Source organism: Narcine bancroftii, chromosome 1 (assembly GCF_036971445.1).
Source record: "Narcine bancroftii isolate sNarBan1 chromosome 1, sNarBan1.hap1, whole genome shotgun sequence".
Taxonomy (NCBI): Eukaryota; Metazoa; Chordata; class Chondrichthyes; order Torpediniformes; family Narcinidae; genus Narcine; species Narcine bancroftii.
Genome location: NC_091469.1, coordinates 393,489,421 through 393,515,869, shown reverse-complemented (window position 1 = coordinate 393,515,869; position 26,449 = coordinate 393,489,421). Strand labels below are relative to the sequence as shown.

Here is a 26,449-nt window from a genome sequence, read left to right as displayed (position 1 = left end):
AGAATAATTATGCTTAGCTGTCATTGGTAGCAAAAACAATTAGAAATAAAACAGCAGTTTGAGGTTTCTCTTGCTACCATGCCAATTATGCCAGGGAACAGTTGAAACATGTTTATACAAATTTGCCAGTCTCAATTGACATAGGTCTGTTGCACCATTAGAATCTTGGACTCAGCATGGAAGCAAAACATTCAGCCCACCAGGTCAACCATGATCAAGCTTTGGTTTGCTTGTTCTCCAGGTGAGCCACTTTGAAGTTGCAGAGAGCATGGTGGGACAAATGGATAAGAAAAATGGGAGATATGTGATAGATTAAGGTCAGAGTGGCCATGTGGGTTAGTTGCAGAGATTATCTGGTTAAATGGATGAATGAATCCAGTTAAAGCACAAAAAATCATGTTGTTCTGCAACTAGTAGAGCTGTGGAATATGGCCAGCTGCAAGTCATTCATCCATCAATGACATTGGCTCAATGACATTGGCATCACTTTCATTTTGTCACAATTAACCCTTCCCATCAAAGTGATTGGCAAGTCTTTCTCTATCTTCCCTAATAGGGGAGTATAATTTAATTTGTACAAATTCTGTAGGTTATTGTCAGTCATTATTCCTAAGTATTTAATTCCATCTACTTTCCATTTAAATTGACTTCCTTTTTGATATTTTTTTATAATCAAAGTTTGCCAATGGCATTATCTCACTTTTATCCATATTAATTTTACAACCTGAAACTCTTCCATATTTTTCTAGTGTCTTTAATTTCTTCAGAGACTCAGCCAGGTCAGATAAATATAATAGCACATCATCAGCAAATAGGCTGATTTTATGTTCTTTTCCAACTTCAAAGCCTTTAATATCTGGATCTCTCCTTATAATCTCCACCAGTGATTCAATTGCAAGGATAAGTGCTAGGGTCAGAGGACACCCCTGTCTGCTTGATCTTTCTCAGAGAGAAAACTGCTGACATTTGACTATTTGTTATAATTTTGCCTTGTGGTTTATGATAGAGAGTTTTTATCCAATTTATGAATATTCTACCTATTCCAAATTTCTCCAACATTTTAAATGAAAAAGGCTATTCTAACAGTCAAGGGAGACTGTTATACTGAAATTCAGTTTTGATTTAGCCATATGTATTAAATAGCCTGCCCAAACTATTTGAAGGGTGTCTTCCTTTTAGAAATCCCACGTGATCTGTATATATCAATTTATGTAGATATTGTCCCAGTCTATTAGCTAATGCTTTTGCCAGTGTCTTATAATCAGCATTCAAAAGCAAGATAGGTCTATATCAGTGGTTCTCAACCTTTTTCTTTCCACTCACATACCACTTTAAGTATTCTCTATGCCATAAATGCTCTGTGATTAGTAAGGGATTGTTTAAGATTGTGTGTGGGTGGAAAGAAAAAGTTTGAAAAACACTGTTTTAATCATCCCTAATTGACTTGTTATGTGCATGGTTTCATAACTCCAAAGGAAATGGACCAATGACAATTTTTCTCAAGCAAAATATATCAGTAACAATTGGGTTAGGGCAGTGATTCTCAACCTTCCCTTCCCACTCACATACCATATGTGAATGGAAAGAAAAAGGTTAAGAACCACTGCACTAGGGTGAAAATACATTAATCCACTTTATAAAAGTTGGACCAAAATTAAATTTCTTTAAAACTGCAAAGATATATTCTCATTCAACCTGATCAAATGCTTTTTCATCATCTAACAGTGGAGCACATTCATTTGTTGGAATAGAAGTATAAAATATTCAGTAACCAATGTATATTGTTATACGAGTACTGCTTTTTAATAAAATCCTGTCTGGTCAGTATTGATAATTAATGGTAAAAAATATTCTCTAATCCAGTGGTTCTCAACCTTTTTCTTTCTATTTACATATCACTTTAAGTATTCCCCATGCCAGCGGTGCTCTGTGATTAGTAAGGGATTGCTTAAGGTGGTATATGAGTGGAAAGAAAAAGTTTGAAAACCACTATCTTAATCACTCCTAATTGACTTGTTATGTGCACATTTTAATAACCCCAAAGGAAATGGGCCAATGACAATTTTTCTCAAGCAAAATGTTTCAGTAACAATTGGGTCTAGAGCAGTGATTCTCAACCTTCTCTTCCCACTCACATACCACCTTAAGCAATCCCTTACTAATGACAGAGCACCGATAGCATAGGGATTACTTAAAGTAGTATGTGAGTGGAAAGAAAAAGGTTGAGAACCATTGCTTTAATCTGTGGGCAAGAATATTAGATAAAATCTTCAAACCTACATTAAGTAATGAAATAGGTCTATAAGAAGCATATTCAGTTGGTTCCTTCCCTTTCTTCAATATACTTGCTTCATTAAAAGAAGGAGGAAGTTTCCCATCCTTAAATGAATCATCCAAAACGGAGCTTAAATAAGGTACATGCGATTCAGAAAAAGATTTATAAAATTTAACAGGACATCAGTCTGGGCCTGGGGCTTTACCGGATTGCAATGAAGAAATAGCTCTAAGTAATTCCTCTCAAGAAATTGGAGCTTCAAGACTTGCAAGTTTACTGTGTGACGACATGAGCTATCTATGGACAAAGGCTGAATGACAAAATACACCATCTCCTTTAGTGTACCACCACAGCCTTTGACAACCTGAGGAAAGGAATCAGACTCAGTGCCAAGCATGTGGTCTATCAGACTGTGGTAATTCCTGCCCTTCTGTATGCTTCTGTCATGGACTACAAGGAGCAAGCACCACAAAGCACTGGAAAAGCAACGTCATTAATTCCTCCACAAAGACTTCCCAACAAAAACACTTGGAAAGGTGTTATGTGCTGAATGCAGAAAATGGGACTAGCTTAGTTGGCATGTACATAATAGACTGAAGAGCCTGCTTCTATGCTACAGAACTCTGCGACTCTATGGCAATCAAGTGACAGGTTAAGTGAACCAACATCAACATCCTCTACCAACCCCAATTTAAAGTCCTCATTACAGACTGCCAGCTCCAATGGCAGGGCACCCATTGCAGGTCCAATATCAGACATCTGAAACAGACACTATTCCAGACTCCATCGTAGCAAATTACTCCAGATGAACAGATAGAAAAATTTGAAGGAAATTCTCAAAATTTCTCTGAAAAAGAGTAATATCCTCAAAGACCCACAGGACTACTTGGCCAATAACAACTTAAAATGGAGAAGAAATATTTGAGATGGCATTGGGAACTTCAAATCCATTTGTTGAGAGCACACAGAAACCTAGCAAGAGTATAGAAGGAGGGCGTCATTTTTCATGTTATCCATCTGTCCAACCCATAGAGACCCTGTCCCACCAATCCACAGGTCCCAAATTTTCCCCATCAGCAACTAGAGTGGAAGCAAGCCACCCTCAGCACCAAGGAACTACCTGAGAATACAAAGTTTCCATCTTAACATTGTGATGTGAAGACAGTATTGACCAGCAGTTCCCCTTGAACAGTGTCCCCAGAATAATATTGCACTTTCCTCCTCCAAAGAGAGAAATGCACAGGAAATGTCATCATCACATGTGAGCTTGATTCAGAAGGAAATGGTGCCAACCATAACCGAATCTCTCAGTGAAAAAAAAAAATCTTGGCAGTGTTAATTGCTTAAAATTATGATTCACTCAACTTATTCCAAGAATTCTGTTATTCTCTTCATGACTGAACCATTTTTAACATAACAATGATATCAATGCTTTCTTCCATTCCTCTTGTAAACTTCTGGTCAGAGTAATTTAAGTCATTGGGTTTCTTTACCAATTTTAAAACCAAGGCAGCAACCAGGCTAGAAGAAGAGTTAAATTAATTCTCAGTGAGTTCCACTTTCATAATTAGCTTCATTAATAAATAATATTGGATTGGCAGTGATTTGTTGCCACCATGTTAAAATATTTTCTACTATTTATCACTTATAGCACCTCTTTCTTTTCTTTGGCTTGGCTTCGCGGACGAAGATTTATGGAGGAGTTAAAAAGTCCACGTCAGCTGCAGGCTCGTTTGTGGCTGACCAGTCCGATGCGGGACAGGCAGACACGATTGCAACGGTTGCAAGGGAAAATTGGTTGGTTGGGGTTGGGTGTTGGGTTTTTCCTCCTTTGCCTTTTGTCAGTGAGGTGGGCTCTGCGGTCTTCTTCAAAGGAGGCTGCTGCCCGCCAAACTGTGAGGCGCCAAGATGCACGGTTTGAGGCGTTATCAGCCCACTGGCGGTGGTCAATGTGGCAGGCACCAAGAGATTTCTTTAGGCAGTCCTTGTACCTTTTCTTTGGTGCACCTCTGTCACGGTGGCCAGTGGAGAGCTCGCCATATAATACGATCTTGGGAAGGCGATGGTCCTCCATTCTGGAGACGTGACCCATCCAGCGCAGCTGGATCTTCAGCAGCGTGGACTCGATGCTGTCGACCTCTGCCATCTCGAGTACCTCGACGTTAGGGGTGTGAGCGCTCCAATGGATGTTGAGGATGGAGCGGAGACAACGCTGGTGGAAGCGTTCTAGGAGCCGTAGGTGGTGCCGGTAGAGGACCCATGATTCGGAGCCGAACAGGAGTGTGGGTATGACAACGGCTCTGTATACGCTTATCTTTGTGAGGTCATTGTTGCCAATTAAACAAAGCAGATGACAGACCTACACTAGGTAATGACTTTGCCCTACAACTATACTTTATATATGGTGATTAGTTCAAACAACTCAAAAGATTCACTACATATGTAAAAAGAAACTTATTAGCACTTTAGTTACTCAACACTTTCAGTTAGTTTCATGACTTCCAAAACACATTAGTCATTTTTAAACATTATCTACTCTTGATGAATGTGGCTAGGGTTCAATGTGTTGATTCAAAGACTTGGATTCTTCTTCTGCATTTATTGGTATCAGGAGTTATTGCTGGTGGTCATCTCTGAGGCACAATTTTATGCATTTTTTTAGTAAACCTTCAGACTTGGCTTAGATTTTACAGACATTGCTTTAATATGGCTATTACCTTTATTTTTCCATATATGTATTTGTTTCCATAATTCCTTCCAATTTCTGCTGGTTCTCAGAAATACCTTTAGCTGCCTGTTCTGCAATTATTAGAATTTGGACATGTACAATTTACCAGACTGATCCTGGCACACAGTATCTCAAAATTATTTCTGGGTGTCAGCCACACTTAGGGATAGTCACAGATAGTGAAACTCTCTCAGCTGAGAAATTGCTGCAGCTATATTCCCATTCTGAAATCTAATTCTCTCTTTCCAATTCTTCCCCTTAACTCTTTTGACAGATTGTATTATACTATGAAATTAATTGTTGATTTATTACAAACTAAGATTATCAGCTAATTATAACATCAATTCCTGTTGGGAACATGGATGAGGAGCAAAAGACATCAACATCTGTGAAGCCTGGAGTTAGGTTCAATATGATTTTCAGTGTTGTCGAAATGCAGCTGGTTTGTTACAATTCTAAGTACAGGATTGAGTGTGTGATTAAAGCAGCAAAGATCTGTATGATGTTCTCTCAATTCTAACATTAACAGCCAGTTTAAAGACAGATTTTGGAAATGTTGGATGGTATAAACTAATGGAAGGGAATTTTGAGAATAGATTCATGTCAGAAGCTATGCTGGGGTGTCCTTTGAAGTGCTGCTGTGGACAAACCAGGAGGACACTCTCCATCCCTATAATGGGAGGAAGAATCCTGCTGCTGATATGGAGAAGGTGGACTTGGTTTGGCTCATAGAGGGACACTCTGTCACATCCCTGATTCAATGCAGAAGATCATTTAAAGGTCTAACTGGTTCAGGAACACCAAGTACCATTGTACATCCTCTATATCTTGCACTGTCATACTTCTAGTTCCAAAACCCTGTTTTGTTTTGACGCACTTTCTTTTCATTACCTTTACTAATACTCCTTTCCATATTTGGCACGTGATGCTGTGGTGCGCTGTCAGTCAGAAGCAAACACACAAAACAAAAAGACTGTACAACAGGCTTTATTTGACGTAAAACTCCACAGAGCCAGCTGTGAGATTGTGCTGCTGTGAGCTCTAAGAGTGACTTTGAAGGGCAGGCTCAGGCTTATATCCCAGAGAGTGATTGACACCCGACCGGGTGGGGGTTGGTCCATTCAGGTCAGCTTATTGACAGCCAGCCAGGTGTTGTCTTGTCCCCATGCTCTTCTGCAGGTACAGAGGTTTCCCCCTGCAGTAGGCCAGTGGTGTACCACCACAGATGCCTCTAGAAGATCTCTGCTTATTTCCTTGTAGCCCTGAAACATATTGTCTCTGATGTATTTATCAGCTCTCTTTTTTTGGAATATTTTATTTTTAATTTTCCATCAATAAAAAACAAACAACTAATTACAAACATGTGATGTTTCCCCCTCCCTCTCCCACTACCCACCCCCACCATTAAAAAAAATCCTTTGAAAGGAAAATTTTAAATCAACCACCAGTCTGGCTCCGGCCCTGTATGATCAGACCAGCCACAACATCAAAAAACAGAAAAAAAACTAAACGCGGCATCAGTGTTTCCAATAGACATCCAGAGAAGTGGTGGAGCCACTCCCTTTATATAATTTTTTTAATTAATCCACCTATTGGTATTTTCACCAGGGTGTGGCTACAATTGCGCTCCCATGTGCATCAAATATGGTTGCCATATTCTGACGAAGGTGCTATCAGTTCCTATCAGCTCTCTTTTGATTCTTTGATGATGCTTGTCCATATACAGTAAAAATCCCCATTATCTGGCATTTAATGAACTGAAAACTCAAGCAACCAGCAAAAAAAAAGAAAAAATAAATAAATCATTTCAAATAAATTACACTGGGCAGGGGAGCGTTAAGACTTTGTTGGACACGTGCAGATTTGCCCAGCTGAAAGCATGCAAATTCTTTTCATTGTCGCTACTTGGGTGGAGCTGAGTTAGGTTGCACCAAGAGCCTGACTGGGGACACTGGTGTGGAGATGAATCGGGTTTTCAGCAAGAGAAAGGTGCACTGAGGGCCTGACCAGGACACTTGGATGGAGGTTGCGCCAAGGGCCTGACGGGAACACTAGGATAAAGAACCAGTTGACCTGGGGCGACTCTCCCAAAGTGTCTCCCTATCCCTGTCTAGTAAAAGTCTTTATTTTTATTAGTATTAGATATATTAGTCAGGCTCTATCTATAAAACTTGGGGGAGGGGGGAGTTAATCATGATGGCTGCATGGTTAATGTAGTGGTTAGCACAATGCTATTACAGCATCAGCGACCGGGGTTCAAATATAAATTTTGTACGTTTTGGGAATTACTTGATTAAAGTAAATTTTACACAATTAAAAACTACAACACCAATTTTTTTTTTCAAATAACTTTACAGTTTGCACTGTTTTTATCTTTTAAAGTATATTCTTAATGGAGGTATATTAGTTAGGCTTTGTAATAGTGAGTCTCAGTCAACATGAAAATACACATATCCAACTTCCACAATCCTTGCAGGTGCTGGGTAATGGAGATTTTACTGTACAGAAATTCAATGTACAAATGCCAAGAAATTCTTGCTTGATGCTGCTGCACATCCACATAAAACTCACAAACAGGTATAAGTTAAATTAAAACAAAGTTCTATGAAAGAAAAAGAGGAAGAAATATATAAATAGATAAACACTACTTTTAAGAAATCCCAGGAAGCCAGGACATCCGGCAGAAACTCACATGAAAGAACAAACTCCACACTGACTGCACCCATGACCAGGATCAAGTCCAGGTCCCAGGAGCTGAAAGGTAATAGCATTGCTTATGCATCATTTTGTAACCCCATTTTCGTAATTTAACTCCATCCTAATGTCTTTGGCTTGGCTTCGCGGACGAAGATTTATGGAGGGGTAATGTCCACGTCAGCTGCAGGCTCGTTTGTGGCTGACAAGTCCGATGCGGGACAGGCAGACACGGTTGCAGCGGTTGCAAGGGAAAATTGGTGGGTTGGGGTTGGGTGTTGGGTTTTTCCTCCTTTGTCTTTTGTCAGTGAGGTGGGCTCTATGGTCTTCTTCAAAGGAGATTGCTGCCCGCCAAACTGTGAGGCTCCAAGAAGCACGGTTGAAGGCGATATCAGCCCACTGGAGGTGGTCAATGTGGCAGGCACCAAGAGATTTCTTTAGGCAGTCCTTGTACCTCTTCTTTGGTGCACCTCTGTCACAGTGGCCAGTGGAGAGCACGCCATATAACACGATCTTGGGAAGGCGATGGTCCTCCATTCTGGAGACGTGACCTACCCAGCGCAGTTGGATCTTTAGCAGCGTGGATTCGATGCTGTCGGCCTCTGCCATCTCGAGTACTTCGATGTTGATGAAGTTGCTCCAATGAATGTTGAGGATGGAGCGGAGACAATGCTGGTGGAAGCGTTCTAGGAGCCGTAGGTGATGCTGGTAGAGGACCCATGATTCGGAGCTGAACAGGAGTGTGGGTATGACAATGGCTCTGTATACGCTAATCTTTGTGAGGTTTTTCAGTTGGTTGTTTTTCCAGACTCTTGTGTAGTCTTCCAAAGGCGCTATTTGCCTTGGCGAGTCTGTTGACTATCTCGTTGTCGATCCTTGCATCCGATGAAATGGTGCAGCCGAAATAGGTTAACTGGTTGACCGTTTTGAGTTTTGTGTGCCCGATGGAGATGTGGGGGGGCTGGTAGTCATGGTGGGGAGCTGGCTGATGGAGGACCTCAGTTTTCTTCAGGCTGAAATAACAAAAAAATACAGTCAACCGTGACAAATACTTTCTGACCATCAGGTGAATTCATAGGATTGCTCTGGATCAGTTCTGCCATATATTTCAAATTTGAGCAGTGAAAGACACAAGGGAAATTAGTCTCCATATATCTTAACTGATAAGTCATGACAAGTAACAGCTAATTGTTAATAAGATTTAAGTCCTAGGCCATTGGAGTGAGGGAAGTAAGGACTTTCCAGCTGTAACGTGGGAGGATCAAGTATGTCGACATACATGTAATTTGATTTCACAAGAGAAATTTCATCATCATTCTCATAAGTTGTAACATTTTTATTTTTTAGTTGTAATTTATATTCTGTCAGCACCTCCCCACCATCACCATAGAAATTTCAGCATATGGGGGGGCGTGGCAAGATGGTGTAAAGGACAGGTGTGCGGTCCCACCCTTCCTCAGCTAGTTTTTTTAAGCACTCATTGTTAAAGTTTATAAAAGTCATTGAAAGTTATATTTTTACTTTTGGGAACATTAGTGGGTTATAATGGCTGCTAATGTTAAAAAAAATGAAAACTCAACTGCAGAAGAAACTACCGTATTTTAAAAGTGCTGAAGAATTGAGGCCTACCTGTTCAATTGAAGCCACGGACCCGACATTTGGAACCTCCAAGGCGCAGAGGACTCCTGCTACCTTTACTGAGTAGCTTACAGCACACATGTCAAACTATGGCCCGCGGGATAATTATATTTGGCCCGCAAGATCATTTCAAAAATGTATTAGAGGTCACCCGCTGGCCGCCGCGCCAGTATAGCGCATGCACAGTAATACAACAAATCCCAGAATGCATTGGCGTCAGCCTGCTAATCGCCCCCACCTCCTCTGTTTACTTTGCAGGGTCTCACCGTTGACTCTGGTTTTGGGGCCTGGCCGGTGTCAGGGGAAGCCAAGGCCACTTCCCAGCGCCCGGAACCGGAGGCCTCGGGCCTGACCTCGCCAGGACCGTTGCCCACTCCCCCTCCCTGCCGCAGGCCGATCCATGACTCATGGTGACGGGGCCGCTGATCCGCCGAGATGCCGCCCTGCAGCGAGAGCCGATGCCCCCGCACTGTCGTTGTCCAACCCGATCGCCCGCAAACCCCGCCCTCCCGCACACAGGCCTGAGTAAGTATTATGAACTTTAATCTCAGGATAAAACAATCTTCCAATAGTTTCATGTCACAGTGATAAATATATTCCTGGTTAAAAATGGTCCTGCACCTGGATACAAGCTCATTAGGCATAAAACTTGAAAAGTGTGTAAATCAAAGGATATCTGTACCAATGGAAAAAGGGCATGGCAAATAACCCTGCTAGAGTTCATGCCCACAATCAGTCACCCATTTGATTGTTTCAGGAATCATGTTATTCTCCCTCATTCTCAATAGCCCTCAGATTTTACTATTCGACAGCATACTAGCAACATTTGACAAATCCTCTATAGAGAAATATTATTTATTGAATATTTTATTTCTCATTTGTTAATGCTTCTGGAAAGAGTTTATCCAAAACTATCATTAAACATTTATTTTAATAAAAAAAAGTTTAACATTACATATGTTGAAAGAAGAGAAAACATGCAGATGTTGTTGAAAATTTTCAATAAATATTTAGTTCGGCCCTCGACTTAGTCCAAGTTTTTAATTTTGGCCCTCCGTGAATTTGAGTTTGACACCCCTGGCTTACAGGAACAATTGGAGGTGGAGACCAGAGAGGGTAGGCCTCAAAAAGTGGAACTGGAATCTGGAATGGAGTTTGTGTTTACAGTACTGGAAGGGATTGCTTATCAATGACTCAAGGATTTTTAGAAGTGACAGCCAAAATGACTACTATGTCTGAAGATATATCTGCAGTTAAGAGTAAATTAAATCAGTGGATCCAGTGCAAGAATTTTTTTAAAAAATTGAAACAGCTTTTCTTGAATGCAAAAATCAAGTTCAACGTAATAGGGAAAGAATGGAAAAAAATGGAAGATTTCTTGTTGTTTGAAATACCAGGACAGAGAAATGATACTACGGTTGGCAGTGCAGAAGGCACGACAAAGTCAAACTCCAATGATGGTCCAAAATAATAGTATTTTTCTATGCAGATTTGAGTCAGGAGATTATTAGGTGACATCAGGAATTTAATTCGGCTAAGGAAATATTGTGGCGGAAGGGAAACAAATTTGCTTTTCATTACCCTGCAGTATTAAACATCTTTTATGGTAATTTTCAATCTTAATTTTTTGAAAATGACCATGATGCATTAATTTTTGCTAATTTACTACCAGATTTGCGAGGATATGGAAGATCTTCGCAGCCTAAAAAGAAGGCAAATGGAAATGGAAATGGGAATGGGAAAATGGGAAAAATGGAAAAAAAAGTTCTAACACAAAGTCTTATTGACATTGAAGATCCAGAACAATCATTGGGAATGGAGTCACTGGGTTAAATATATTTGCAGTGTTTGATTGTGTTGATATGAATAATGTATTTCTGGCTGGGGGGTGGGGTGGATAGCACTGAAATCTTTGATAGTCATCCACCACTAGTGGGGTTTACCACCCCAGTTTTTTAGGGTGTTACTACCTTTGGGTAGTTTTTTTGGGATAATTAATATTTCCTTTTTTTTACATTTTCTTTAAATATCTAGGGGAGGGATAGTGATTTAAGTTATTATAAGGGGAGTGATATTTTGTAGTGAGAGATTATATTGTTAATTTGTAGGGATGTCTAATTTGAAATTTGCAACTTTTAACATTCAGGGGTTAAATAATCCGATTAAGCGAAAGCGAGTTTTGGCTTATATTAAGAAAATGAAAATTGACATTGCCTTTTTACAAGAAACTCACTTGACTGAAAAAGAACATTTGAAATTGAAGAGAGATTGGGTTGGACATATGTTTTCTTCTTCACTTAATTCTAAGGCAAGAGGTGTAGCAATTTTAATTCATAAGAATTTGCCTTTTGAATTACAAAATGTAGAAGGAAATGTTGGACGAGTCTTAAGGGTGAATTGTAAAGTTTTTGCTGAACCTTGGACTTTGCTCAATGTTTACGCACCCAATGTGGATGATGAGCATTTTATTTCTGATGCTTTTCTGTTGTTAAATCAAGCTAATGAAAATATCATAGTTGGGGGAGATTTAATTGTGTTTTGGATCCTTTACTGGATAGATCGCCAAAAAGTATAAAGAAATCAAAGATGGTGATACAAATTGGGGTCTTTATGAAGGACTTAAATTTGGTGGATATTTGGAGAAGGGTCAATCCTACGGAGAAGGATTTCTCTTTTTATTCATCCCGACATGATTCATTTTCTAGAATAGATTTTTTTTTAGTATCGGCACATTTACAAGGAAGAGTATTACAGGCAGAAAATAAAAGTAGGGTTATATCAGATCATTCTTTATTATTTTTCTCTTACTTAAGTTCAGAAGTGGTGCGTTCATCTTATAGATGGAGATTTAATACAATGTTGTTGAAAAAAACAGAATTTGCTACTTTTGTTAAGGAACAGATTATTTTGTTTTTGACTGAGAATGCTAATTCTGTAGATAGTCATTTTGTATTATGGGATGCATTAAAAGCTTATTTAAGAGGGCAGATTATTAGTTATACTACTAAAGTTAAGAAACATTATATGGCAGAGAGTTTAGAACTGGAGAAGCAAATTGCTGAATTGGAGAAGGAATTTCAGAAAGATGTGACAGAAGATTTTAAAAAGTGGCTTTGGCTAATTTGAAATTACATTATAATACATTGCAAACTTATCAATTTGAGCATTTAATTAATTGATCTAAGCAACGTTATTATGAGTTGGGTGAGAGGGAACATAAGGTACTAGCGTGGCAGTTAAAGATGGAACAGGTTTCACGGACTATTAATGCTGTTAAAAAAAATTCAACAGTTACTTATAAACCTCAGGAAATCAATGACCAGTTTTATTCATTTTATAAAAGATTGTATACTTCTGAGAGGAAACAGGATAGTGGTTCTATTGAATCTTATTTATCTAAATTAACGTTACCAGCATTGGAAGAGGGGGATGTTATGGAATTGGAAGCTCCTTTTACAGAATTTGAGATTAAGGAAGCTTTGTTGGAGATGCTAAATGGGAAGTCACCTGGGGAGGACAGATTTTCTGTGGAATTTTATAAAATTTTTTATGAAGATTTATCCTCTGTGTTTGAGGAGGTTTTACAACAAGTAACTGAAGAGCATGAGTTTCCGGAATCTTGTTCTAGTGCTTTAATTACTGTAATTCTGAAAAAAAGATAGAGACCTGTTGAAAGTGTCTTCGTATAGACCTATTTCTTTACTGAATGTAGATTATAAAATCATAGCAAAAGTGTTAGCAAGTCGACTTGCCAAGTATTTACATAAATTAATATATATTGATCAAACAGGGTTTTATGAAGAATAGAAATGCTTCACATAATATTCTTCAATTAATTACTTTGGTCAATGCATATCGACGACAGCCCGATATGCATTGAGCTTGATGCCGAAAAAGCTTTTGATAGGGTTGAATGGGATTTTTTATTTAAGGTGTTGGAAAAGTTTAAATTTGGCTCTTTTTTATTGGTTGGGTTAAAGCTTTATATATAAACCTGTTTGCCAGGGTGGTGACAAATGGTCAAGTTTCATTACCATTTAAATTGACACGTTCGACCCCACAAGGGTGTCCATTGTCACCAGCCCTGTTTGCATTGGCTATTGAACCGTTAGCTCAAACAATAAGACAGAATGAACAGATAAGAGAGATGTGAAGTATGCATGAAGAGTATAAGATTAATCTATTTGCAGATGATGTTTTGATATATTTGATAAATCCAGAACAATCATTGCTGCATTTGCGGGAATGCTTATTACAGTATGGAACATTATCTGGATACAAGGTTAGTTGGGATAAGTGTGAAATTTTGCCAGTTAGAGAAGGATATTATTCGGAATATAAAAATATTATTACATTGAAATGGTTTGATAAAATTAAATATTTAGGAATAATTGTCAATGTTGATTATCAATCTTTATATAAGTTAAATTATGTTCCTTTATTAAAAAAAGATTAAAGCAGATTTAATTAAGTGGAAAGATCTCCCATTAACTTTAATTGGCCAAGTTAATTGTATTAAGATGAATATTTTTCCTTAAATTCAATATTTATTTCAATCAATACCGTGTTCTCTTTCAAAGGGATTTTTTCAGGATTTAAATAAAGCTATGAGAGAATTTTTATGGAAAGACAAATTACCATGGGTAGCATTATATAAACTTACTTGGAAGTATGCGTTAGGTGGGCTTCAATTACCCCATTTTTAAAATTACTATGAAGCAGCCCAGTTGAAATTTATTAGTAGACTGATGGATTTGGACCAACCCCTGAGTTGGGCAAAAGTTAAGATGGCTTGTATTTTTGAAGTTGAGGGGCATCAATTTATATTTTGATGGAATGTAAATTTGTTGCGGGAACATAATATGCCGATATTAAAACATCTATTAAAGGTATGGACTAAAAAAAGTAAGATTTTAGGATCAAAAGATAAATTGTCAATTTTAACCCCATTATATAACAATCAGCTTATTCCTTTTTCAATATTTAATAATCATTTAAAGAGTTGGGATTCTAAGGGTATAAAGATGTTACAGGATTGTTTTGTAGAAAGACAGTTTCTTTCTTTCAATCAATTGAAAGAACATTTTGATATTGCTGAAAATTCTTTATTTGTTTATTATCAACTTCGAGTTTTGGTAAAAGATATGTATGGTAGAGAGATGATTTTACCTGTATTGACAGAATTCGAGTCTTTGATTTCTTCTTTACCAAAAAAGGGTTATATTTATGTTATGTACCAAGTATTACGAGACAATATGGATAAACCGGAATGGGAGAAGTTTAAGCTTAAATGGGAAAATGATTTAGCCTTTGTTTTTCCTGAAGACTATTGGGCAGATATGTGTCATGATAGTGTTACTAAATTGATGAATGTGTGGTATGGAATGGTTAATTATAACTTTTTACATCAGTTGTATTTTACCCCAGAGAAATTGAAAAAATATGGTATTAGTAATTCGGACTCTTGTTTTAGATGTGGTACTTTTTTAAATGCTGTTTGGTCTTGTGTTCATGTTCAACCATTTTGGCAAGAAATTAGGTTAATTTTGGAAAAAAATTTTATGACATTAAGTTGCCACTAGATCCATCTATTTTTTAATGGGTTATATGATTCCTTTAAAGGGATAAGGGTTGGATAAATTTCAAATTACATTTGTATGCTTAGTATTGTCTGTAGCTCAAAAATGTGTAGCAAGTACATGGAAAGATAACATAGAGATTAATATAATGTGGTGGCATAATGAATTGAAAGCTTGTATTGTTATGGAAAAAATTACATATTATCTGGATGATAATGATTCTTTTATTGTTAATAAGTGGTTACCATATTTGGAATATATGCCATTTAGATGTATTTTGATTTATTATATATTTTTAGTTTCTTTTTATATATTTTTGGGGTGGGAGGGTGGGTGGGGACTCATTTTTAAAAAATCTTTTATTTTTTTTATTTTTTTTACATATATATACTTATATAAAATTGTCTTTATGGAATGTATGCTGTATTATTACTAATGATCTTTCAAATAAATAAAGTTTTAAAAAAAATAAATTTCAGCACGTTTCCTCCTGGGTGCACAGTGTCACTGGGTTCAAACTGACTAAGTCCCAGGACTTGCCAAAAGTCCTGGTGGACAGAGAGATTGGGTTTCACTGGTCACTTAAAATACAAAGTGTTAAAGAGCAAGCAGTGATGGTTTGGGATATTGCGACAAGCCACAACATGTTCCATGCCTTGTACAGCTCAATCCCATGACAATTGAATGAAAAGAGAAATTAATTGAGGATTATCAGAAAGCATACAATGCACTGGCAGGACTGTTCATAATTTGGAAAAATCCACCGCAGCCAAAGTGGTTTGACACCACAATCTGCTGTGCTCAGAGTAGGACACTTGTTTTGGTAAGCCATCAGTTGCAGAAATTAAATGGGTGCCTTGACCATGTGCCATTAAAATCTACACCACATTCCAGGCTGCTTGACCCTCAGTGTTGTGCCGACCAAGTCATCTACTCTAACAACTGTGTAGAATTTCTCTACTGCATAACCCTCTATTCTTCTCAGTTCCATGTATCTATCTCATAGTCTCTTATAAGATCCTATTTTATCTACCTCCACCACCATTGTTAGCAGTGTATTCCATGCACCCACCATTCTGTGAAAATATTGCCTCTTACATCCTCCCTGTACTTATTCCCAAGCACCTTAAATCTGTGCCTCCTCATGTTAGCCATTTCAACCCTGGAAAAATGCCTCTGGCCATCCACATAATCAATATCTCTCATCATCTTATACACTTCCATTAGGCCACCTTTCATCCCCCTTCGCTCTGAGGAGAAAATACCAAGTTCACTCTATCAATCTTCAATTCAGGCAGCATCCTTGTAAATCTCCTCTGCACCCTTTCTAGAGCATTCACATTCTTCCTGCAGTGAGGTGACCAGAATTGAACACAATATTCCATTTGGGGTCTAACTGAGGTCTTATATAGCTGCAACATTACCTCACGGTTCTTGAACTTGATCCTACGGTTAATGAAGGCAAACATCATAAGCCTTCTTAACAAAATCATCAACCTGTCCAGCAGCTTTGAATGTCTTGTTGGCACAGAGCCCAAGATCTCATTTCTTTCACACTGCTCAGAGTCCTCCCATTAACATGATATTCTGCCTTCAAATCTAACCTACCAAAATTAACCTCTTAACTTTTGTGGGTTGAACTCTATCTCAGCCCAGCTCTGCATCCCATCAATGTCCTCTGTAACCTTTGGTAACCCTCAAGACTATCCACAACACTACCCAATTTCATGTTATAAGCAAACTTACTAGCCCAACCATGCACTTTCTCATCCAGGACATTCATAAAAATAACAAAGAGAGGTCCCAGGACATGTCTGGTCACCATCCTCCATGTGGAATATAACCATCTACAATTGCCATCTTCCTTCTGTGGGCAAGCAAATGCCGTATCCACAAACCAAGTCCTTATTGGATTCCATGCCTCCTTACTTTCAGAATGGGGAACCTTTGTAAATGTCTTACTGAAATCTATATACCCTGTACTTCACATCCACTGCCCTACATTCATCAACATACATAGTTATATCTTCAAATAATTAATTTAGGCTTGTGAGACACAACTTGCCCCTGACAAAGCCATGCTGACTTCCCCTAATCAGATTATGCCTCTCTAAATGTTTTTAAACCCTGATTCTCAGGATCTTGTCCAACAGCTTGCCCACCACCAAAGTAAGGCTCATTGGTCTATGATTTCCTCCATTATCTCTACTCCCTTTCTTAAAAAGGGGAACAACATTTGCAACCATCCAATCCTCCTTTACTTCACCTGTCCTTTGAGATGATGCTAGTGACTCAGCAGTCACCTTTTTTGCTTCTCAGAGTTCCCTTGGGTAAATCTCATCTGGTCCTGGTGACTTATCAAACTCTATGTCTTTCAAAACCTCCAACACAACCTCTTAATATGAATATGGTCAAGCTTTTCAGTCCTCCTTAAGTCATCCTCGCAATTCAAAAGGTCATTTTCTCTGGTAATACTGAGCAAAGTTTTAATTCAGGATCTCTGCTAACTCCTGTGATTCCATACATATGTTCCCACTATAATCCCTGATTGGTCCGACCTCACACAACTCATCCCCTTGTTCTTAACATACCTGCAGAATGCCTTGGGGTTTTCCTTAATTCTGCTCACCGAGACCTTCTCGCGGCCCTTTCCAGTGCTCCTAAGTCTTTTCTTAAACTTTTTCCTTACAATCTTGCAATTGTCTAGAGGTCTATCAGTTCTAATCTTCTTAAACCTCTTGTAAGGTTTTCTTCCTAACTCGATTTTCCATTTCCCTTGTGCACCATTGTTTTTTTTTCACCTTACAGTCCTTTCCCTGCCTCTATGGAATAGACTTTGCTGAGTGCTGTGTAAATGTAATTACTAGTACAAAGCCACAGCCTACAACATGTCACTACTCTGCTCTCTAGTGGAATAGTTTAATTTTGCTTGCACAGGAGGATATGAAGGGAACAAAGCACACTCTGCTGGAGGAACTCAGTGGGTCAAGCAGAATCAGTGAGAGAAAAAGGTCAGTGCTTACTTAAGTTCTTTTTCTTCTTCTCTCATGCGACGAAGGCGTACTGAGGGTTCGCGTGCCTTAACTCCACTTGATCCACCAGCAGATCCGCTTTGTGGGGTCTGCAGTGCTTCTGCAGAACAGATCCCAGTGTCATCATCCATTTAGGCAGCACTGTGACCATCATGGGTTTCCTTGTGGAAGAAAGGATACCGTCATGTGGGGTCATGTTAGTGGCAGTACACAACAAAGAACGAATAGAGTATAGGCATCTGGCAACACTTCTTGCCATCTAGTAACAGGCATGTCTTTTGCTTTTAAAGTCAAGAGGACCGTTTTTTTTTCCCTTTCGACTTGTCCATTCCCCCTGGGATTGTAACTTGTAGTGCGACTGGTAGCAATCCCTCTCTCGTGCAGGGACTGCTGTACTACTGCATTCATGAATGCAGCACCCCTGTCTGTGTGTATGTAGTTCGGGTACCCAAATATGTTGAAGATGGGTTGGAGGCATTTTATAACAGTGGCTGCTGATACATCAGAACACGGGATTGCAAAGGGGAAACGGGAATATTCATCTATTACGTTTAGGAAATAGGCATTTCTATTATTGGACGTGAGCGGGCCTTTAAAATCGAGGCTGAGGTGCTCGAAAGGTTTGGTAGCTTTTATTAGGGTGGCTTTGTCTGGCCGGTAAAATTGCGGTTTGCATTCCGTACAGATGGGGCAGCTCTTATTCACTGACCTCACTTCCTCCACTGAAAATGGGAGGTTTTGGGTTTTAATAAAGTGAAACAGTCTAGCGACCCCCAGGTAGCCCAGCTCATTGTGCAAGCTCTGCAACTGGGACGTGTGGTTAAGGATGGCACAAGTGCCTCTGACAGCGCATCCGGGGGTCGTTGAGTCTCCCGGGGCGGTATAGAATGTCGTAATTAAATGTAGACAATTCTATCCACCTGCGCAGGATTTTGTCGTTCTTAATTCTCTCCTTGTTCTGGTTATCGATCATAAAAGCCACAGATTGAGGGTGAAATGCTTGCACCCCAGATAATGTCGCCAGTGCCTTACTGCTTCCACAATGGCTAGGGCCTCTTTCTCTACTGCTGAGTATCTCACCTCTGACCCCTGTAGGGTTCGCAAGAAAAAGGCCACCGGTCGTCCGTCTTGGTTTAGGGTGGCTGCCAGAGCCACATCGGATGCATCCGTTCCTACTTGAAACGGGATCGAATCATCTATGGACCGCATCTATGGACCTGAATGCTCTGGTGGATGCTGGGCACAGTGGAAAAACTGAGGCTTTTATATATAAGTGGGTGGGCCATGTCGGCATAGTTGGGGACCCATTGGGCATAGTAAGTGAACAGTCTCAAACACCTTTTTAGTGCTTTCAGCGTGTGTGGCACTGGGAGGTCTAGGAGAGGGCATATACGGGCTGGGTCTGGACTGATTTCCCCGTTCTGCACTATGTAGTCCAGGATTGGCAACTTCCTGGCGCTGAAGACGCATTTGTCCCTGTTGTATGTTAGGTTCCTTTCCTCGGCTGCCTGGAAGAAGCGTTTTAAATTCGTGTCATGATTTTTCTGAGTGTGGCCACAGATTGTCACATTGTCTAAGTAGGGGAACACCGCTTTCAGTTGGAACTCATCTACTATTCGGTCCATTGCTCTCTGAAACAGGGACACTCCATTGGTGACACCGAAGGGGAGTCACAGAAATTGATATAGCCTGCCATCTGCCTCAAATGCCGTGTAAATGCGATTGCTGTTTCTAATGGGCAGTTGAATGGTATGCTGCCTTCAGGTCTATGGTGGAAAACACCTTATACTGCGCAATGTTGTTGACCATGTCTGCTATGCGTGGCAGTGGGTAGGCATCTAGTTGTGTAAATTTGTTGATTAGCTGTAATCCACTACCATGCGCAGTTTTTCTCCTGACTTTACTGCAACCACCTGGGCTCTCCAGGGGCTGGTGCTCTGCTCTATGATGCCCTCCTGTAGTAGCCTGTGGACCTCTGTCGTCATGAAGGCTCTGTCCCTCGGGCTGTACCTCCTGCTCTTTGTGGCTATTGGTGTGCATTCTGGGGTCAGGTGTGTGAACAGCAGAGGGGATTCTATGTTCAGGACAGACAGGTTGCAGTGTTGTTTCTTCGTAAGTTGGGGGTGAGGCCTATTGTGCACTATTGTAATGCTTTCTAACTGGCACTGAAAATCTAACCCCAATAGTACCGGGGCACAGAGGTGAGGAAGTACTAGTAATTTGAACCCTTCGTATTTTGTGCCCTGGATTTCTAGAGTAACCCTGCAAATCTGTTTTACCTCAGCCGCAAGGCTGCTGGCTGCTAACAGGATCCGGTGCTCACTTGAGCTTGTGGGGAGGGAAAAGTGGTTGACTAACCCCTGGTCAATAAAAATTTCAGTGCTTCCACTACCTATTAAGCAATTTATCCTCACATCATTAATTTTGATGCACACAGTGGCATCAGATAAATTGTGTGGACTCACCTGATTCATTCGTCGGAAAGAGAGTCTGGTGTGTCCTTCGTGTCCTTCCATCCAATAGTACTCGGCGTCATATTCATCTCCTGAAGACTGTGTCCTCTGTTCTGTTGCATTTGTCCAAGATGGCCGGCTGCATATGGCATTCTTCTTCTTCTGTTTGTCTGTGGAGAAAGAAGAGCTTTCCCGCCTCTTATTAGCGTGAGAATGGGCCTTGGCTGTGGCGTTGGAGCTTCTGCAGTCTTTTCCATAATGCCAACATTTTCCAAAGTTGGAACAGACATTTTCTCTGGCAGGGCAGAGGGTTTTGGGGTGCTTTCCTTGTCCACAGAAAAAAACATTTGGGACTCTCAAGGTGTGCTGCTGCTGTGGTGCGCTATTAGCCAGAATCAGACACACACAAGGTAAAGATTGTCGGGGGGCGTGGCAAGATAGCGTAAGGATCAGACATGCCTTCCAGTCCTCTCCTGACTCTATCTTATTGTTTTGTCTAGAAATGCCCGTTAAAATTCTTTAAAAGTTTAGATAATTTCAGTGCTGTTAATTTAACTTATGATGGTACAATTGGTGGAAAAGAGCAAAAAAAAAGACAACAGATCATCAGAAAACTACATTTTCCAAAAGTTCAAGTTTTGGAGCCTATCTACAGGAAAGACACCGGGACTCAGCGTGAAATGGATCCCAGGAGAGAGGTACAGTGTTCGGATGTAGAGCTCTATGTTACATCGGTAGAGCCCCCTAAGGAGGGCGCCAAACAGCCTTTAGAACAAAGAGTTACTCAAAGGCATTTGTCAGCTGTAGAGGTGGCGCTGCAAACTGCATCTTTTGAGATACAAGAACCTATACAACTTGATGTACTGGGAGAATTTAATACATTATGGACTGGGGAAAACCCCGGCCAGCGTCTTCCAGTCATTGCTGGAGAGGCTGTGGCTGGGGTTTCCACACGCAGTCATACTACAAGGAAGGCAACCAGAATGAAGGAAGGAATAGAAGATCCTTTGGAGAAGAAACAGGAATCTGTTGAGCCAAAATCTCTTCCAATTGAAAAGATTTTTGTGAATTTTGAATCTAAATTATCTTATACAATGCAGGTATTATTCAAGATTATGACTGAACTTGGTACTACGTTTAATACTTTGGTGAAAATACATTCTCAACAGATGGCTGAGTTTGGAGCTTTTAAGCTTGAAGTGAGAGATAAATTTAATTCGTGTAAAGAAGATATAGACGAAATACGGGATCAAGTTTTTGATGTGACCAAAATGGTCGAAGACTTACAAACTCAAAATAAAAATTTGGTGAAAAAGAGTGATTATTTGGAAAACCAATCCAGACGGAACAATATAAAGATTATTGGTTTGCCGGAAGGTATGGAGGGACCACACCCAAGAAAATTTTTTACTGAATGGATTCCGCAGGTGTTGGGTCAAGAACATTTCCCGGAAGGTATAATACTGGAACGTGCTCACAGAGCCTTGCATAGAAGACCTATTTCAGGTCAAAGTCCAAGACCTGGTTTGGTTTGTTGCTTGAATTATTACGACAGAGAAAAAATTTTACGAGTGGCTATTAGAAATGCACAACAGAGAAAATCACCCTTGATGATTCAAAATAATCGAGTTTTCTTCTATGCGGATTTGAGTCAAGAAGTTATGTTCCAACGACGGGAATTCAATCCTGCTAAAGAGTTGTTGTGGAAGAAAGATATCCAGGATATCCTTTAGATATCCAGCTGTTTTGAAGGTTTTTCAAGATGGTTGCCAACCAAAGTTCTTTGATTCTCCAAAGGAAGCTATAGCATTTGCTCAAGAGCTGCCAATTACTCAGTTTCAACAGAGACATAGTCCGCCGCGATCTCTAAGGAGACAAGAGATGGAAGAAAAGAGCCGTCCTCCAAGAAGGAATGGTTGTAATGGTGACTCGGCAGTTGGAGCTGATTAAAAGAAGAGTTGTCCTTTTTTTTTCTAATGTTTTTTTGTTTTTTTTTAAAAAAGGGATATTAAATAATGATTATGTTAGTTTAAGATGAAGTGAGAGTTGGGGGAGAGAACTGGATAGGCACTATTTCCTGAAAGTCATCTGCTACGTGTGAGTTATCTCACACCCATTTTTTTTTGGGAGTTACTGCATTGCGCGGTTGAGACGGGAGGGCGTATTTTTAACCTCCTACCCGTTTTTTTTTTCCTTTTTTTGTATTATTAGATTAAAGAGTGAAGGGTTTTTTTTTGTTTAAATATAAAAAAAAAGCATAAGAAAGTATTTGATTGTTTAAAAAACTAAAAATTGATGTGGTTGTTTTTTTGTAAAGTTTATTCAGTAGAAAAGGAATATCTGAAATTTAAATGTGAATGGGATGGATAAGTTTTTTTTTATATATTTTTTCTTTAACTTTAAGGTGAAAGGAATGGTAATTCTTGTGTATATTATTTTGCTATTTTAGTTATAGAACGAAGGGAATAATGGTGAAAGTTATAAATTGAATTGTACAATTTTTAATGAGGCTTGAATTTTGTTTGTGGTTTATGCTCCATTTGTTGAAGATATAGATTTCATTGTAGATGTGTTTTTATTATTCGGATATCTGAATTTTAACGTAATGATTGGGGATATTTAAATGTGGTATTGGAGCTTTTATTGGATAACTATTTAAGAGTAAAAGGGAAAAATGGTGGAAGAGTACTAAAATTGAATTGTACAATGCTTAATGAGGTTTGAATTTTGTTTTAAGATGGTGGTTTATGTGACTAATATGATGATAGATGTGAAGTTACTTGATATTTGGTGAAGGTTTATCTCTATAGAGAAAGTTTTTTTCATCTTTTTTTCATGCTACAATTTTTTTTTAAGAATTGATTATTGTTTAAGAATTTTTGATAGATAATGTTACTAACTTTACTAATTTTTTATATTAAGTTTGAGTTAAATATATGTTTCATCTTAACTCCGTTTGTTAAATATATGTATTTAAGTTTGATTTAAATATGTTGTTTAAGTCTGATATTTTAGTATTAATTACTTTTCTTTTTGTTAGTATTTTAATCGGTTATGTTTTTGTTTTGTTTGTAAGTGTTTTTTTTCTCACATATATTATTAACTTTATTAATTCTTCATTCTTTATTTTGGGGGGGAAAGGGGGGGTTGGACTAATTTGAGTTGGGTTATTAATATGTAATAATTATTGGGGAGGGTGTAGTTTATTTAGATTACTGATATTGTATTGTAATTTTATTATTTTATTCTTAATTTTTTTTAATGTAATCCTTTATGTTATTCATGTTATACAATCTTAAATAAAGTTTAAAAAAAAAGGTAAAGATTGTCCAACAGGCTTTAATCCACAAAGACTTCCACAGAGCTAGACTGGCTATAGCTTCAGCAACACTGAGTGAGGCCTCAGAAGGCCGGCACAGGCTTATATCCCGGAAGGTGATTGACACCCGACCGGATGGGACTTGAACCATTCAGGCCGACTGAATTACAGCCGGCCAAGTGCTATCCTGTCCACTTACACTCCTGCAGGTACAGAGGTTGCCCCCTGGAGTACCACCACATTCACCTCCTTCTTTAAAATTGTCCCGGGGGGGCAGTAACAAAGGAATTGCACCCACTATATACATACAATATTTACAGATTGAGACGATCCGGCGGCCGCCAGGGTCTCGGTGACCGATGTAGGACTTGCTCCTGGTCACTGGTCGGAGGGCAAGTGGGGGGGCTGGCGGCAGGGGTCTGTATGGCTGGTGTGGTGCTGCGCAGAAAGGGCCGATTTTAAGCCTATTTGACCAATTTGATCAAATTGGGCCCCGCGACTCAAGGGGGCCCCACGCACGTGTTTGAGCCCAGGCCTTGAGCAGAGAACACTGTGACAGACTTCGTTTAAACTGATAAGAAAATAATAATGATATAGGCTTTATAAACTGAGGGATTTGTCAGTGAACTCGTGAAGTTATTGCCCTTAATTGATCGTATTATCTCAGTGAAATATTTTTAGGAAATACGTCGTCGATTTAACTACTGGCTATAGGCCTCCTTTGTCTCCCTAGCCAAAAATTTCATGTTTCGTATTCATTTGACCAAGTAAGATAGATGTATTCCGGAGCTGATGAAGCATCTCTTATTATTATCAAGATCAAAACAGGCTATAGGCTAATCAATAAGAGAACTTGTACTTTAATATGAGATTGAGATAGCGTCATGCTAGCCTAGGGCCTAGCCTATAGCCTAGGGTTAAGCAGTTAGCCTGAACGTAAATAGCCTAGGCCTAAACATAGAATTTATGACAATGTTAGCAATTATAGATGGAATTGGTTAGGATATTCGAGTCTTGTAAAGATGAATAATCCCGAAGTTATGTTATTTTAAGTTGATCGTTACTAGGCTAGGTCACTGTGGGTGTTATAGCCTACATCGTTATGAGCTGATTTACAAGGTTATTCAGCTATAGGGGGATGTACTGTACATCTCGGGGTTATTCATCTTTACAAGATCCTTATTCTTAGCAAGGCTGCCTCTGTCGTTGTTTCATAATTATGCAGTATTTTGATTTAGTATCAAAATAGTACAAGGCTACTATTACTAACTATGCTATTGCACTGCCAGGGCTTAATATAGCCTATTTCATGTTTTTGGTGATTTGGAACAGGTGCAGTTTAGCTTGACCGTGCGGAAATTGTTTTCTTTGGTGGCGAATTTCATCCATTACACGCAACAGTTTTTCCGCCGATTTTCTAGTCAAATATCTAGCGACAAACTAGCGCTAGACATCTGACTAGAAAATCAGCTAAAAAAACAGCAAAATTAAAGTGCGTCCCCCATTCTGGAATGTAACCTTAACTAACATAACCTAACCTAACCTAACCTAACCATTACTAAAAAAAGGCAATTCTTACCTTATTCGAAGTTGTCATCATTCAACAAATCCAGAATCGGTCACTTGTTTTGCTGTTCTGTGGCGTTCACAAGTTGAGAGTTGGGTGTGTTGTTCTAAGGTCAACAGCTGACGTTGGAACAATGTAAAGCTAACGAGCAAAATGACGTGGTTTCTTACATTGTACCAACGACGATGACAACATTGTTCCACTGTTGGTACAATGTAGACATGTTATCAGGGATGGTGAGTCCAATTTTATAACAAATTGCTAATGTCGTTTTTTGTGTAATTTTAAGTCAAAACATTTTAAAATTTACCTCTTTTACTTTAAAAATATAGCCCAGAGAATTAGCAGCTTAAAATTTGTATGTAATTTTACATGGCAAGCACAAGCAGAGATAGAGACAAAGGGCGTAAGTATTTAAGCGGCAACCAGAAATGAGCACTGGCCAAGGCTAAGGTAGCTAAGAATGAAAAACATAGAGGTGCTATCACAAAATTCCTTGTCATTCCATCTTTGAAGTGCCCATGTATTGAGGATGAAGAAAACAAAAACAATTCAGAAAATGACAATACAGCCTTGAGTCCAATTACAGTTGGTGAATACAATGATGAAATTGATAACAAGTTAGAAAAGGATGACACAGCTTAAATCAAATTGAAGATGATCTCACTACACCAGAAGACAGTGCCAAAGCGGAAAGTCCACTTATAGCCGAAAAAGACCAAGCCCAAACATCACACAATGATGGATCATCCATGAGTACAGTTGTAATTAACATTTATGATGACCCAGCCAACTCACCAGCATATATAAATCAAAATGTAAGAGATTATTTAACAATGAAAGGTCCTCCTATTCCAGTGAACAACTTTCCACAAAAAGAGAAGGGATTGTGTTTTTCAAAGTTTCACTGTAAGAGGAAACTTTCAAATGGGGAGTGTGTTGAAAGACCTTGGATTATATACTCTCAGTCTGCTGATAGAATTTATTGCTTTTATTGTAAACTTTTTAGTAAGAACACAACCAGTGCATTATCAACAAGTGGATTCAACAACTGGTCTAATCTTCATCAAGGTTGTGTGAGCATGAAAATTCTAAAAACCATTTGGAAGCCACATGGAGTTTCTGGGAGTTGCACCAAAGACTTTGTAGTGGACAGACAATTAA

General features: G+C 39.1%; 2 long non-coding RNA genes across 2 annotated transcripts in view; one reads left to right on the top strand and one right to left on the bottom strand.

Annotated features, from left to right (window-relative positions):
* Positions 1-26,449, top strand: part of LOC138751436 (uncharacterized) — a 50,740-nt gene that overhangs the window by 16,653 nt on the left and 7,638 nt on the right. The window lies entirely within an intron of this gene.
* On the bottom strand, positions 17,959-25,402 carry LOC138753146 (uncharacterized). The gene is made up of 3 exons (XR_011351009.1): positions 25,298-25,402; positions 20,412-20,569; positions 17,959-18,107 (listed from the first exon to the last, which is right to left on the bottom strand). It is a non-coding gene; the product is annotated as an uncharacterized lncRNA (long non-coding RNA).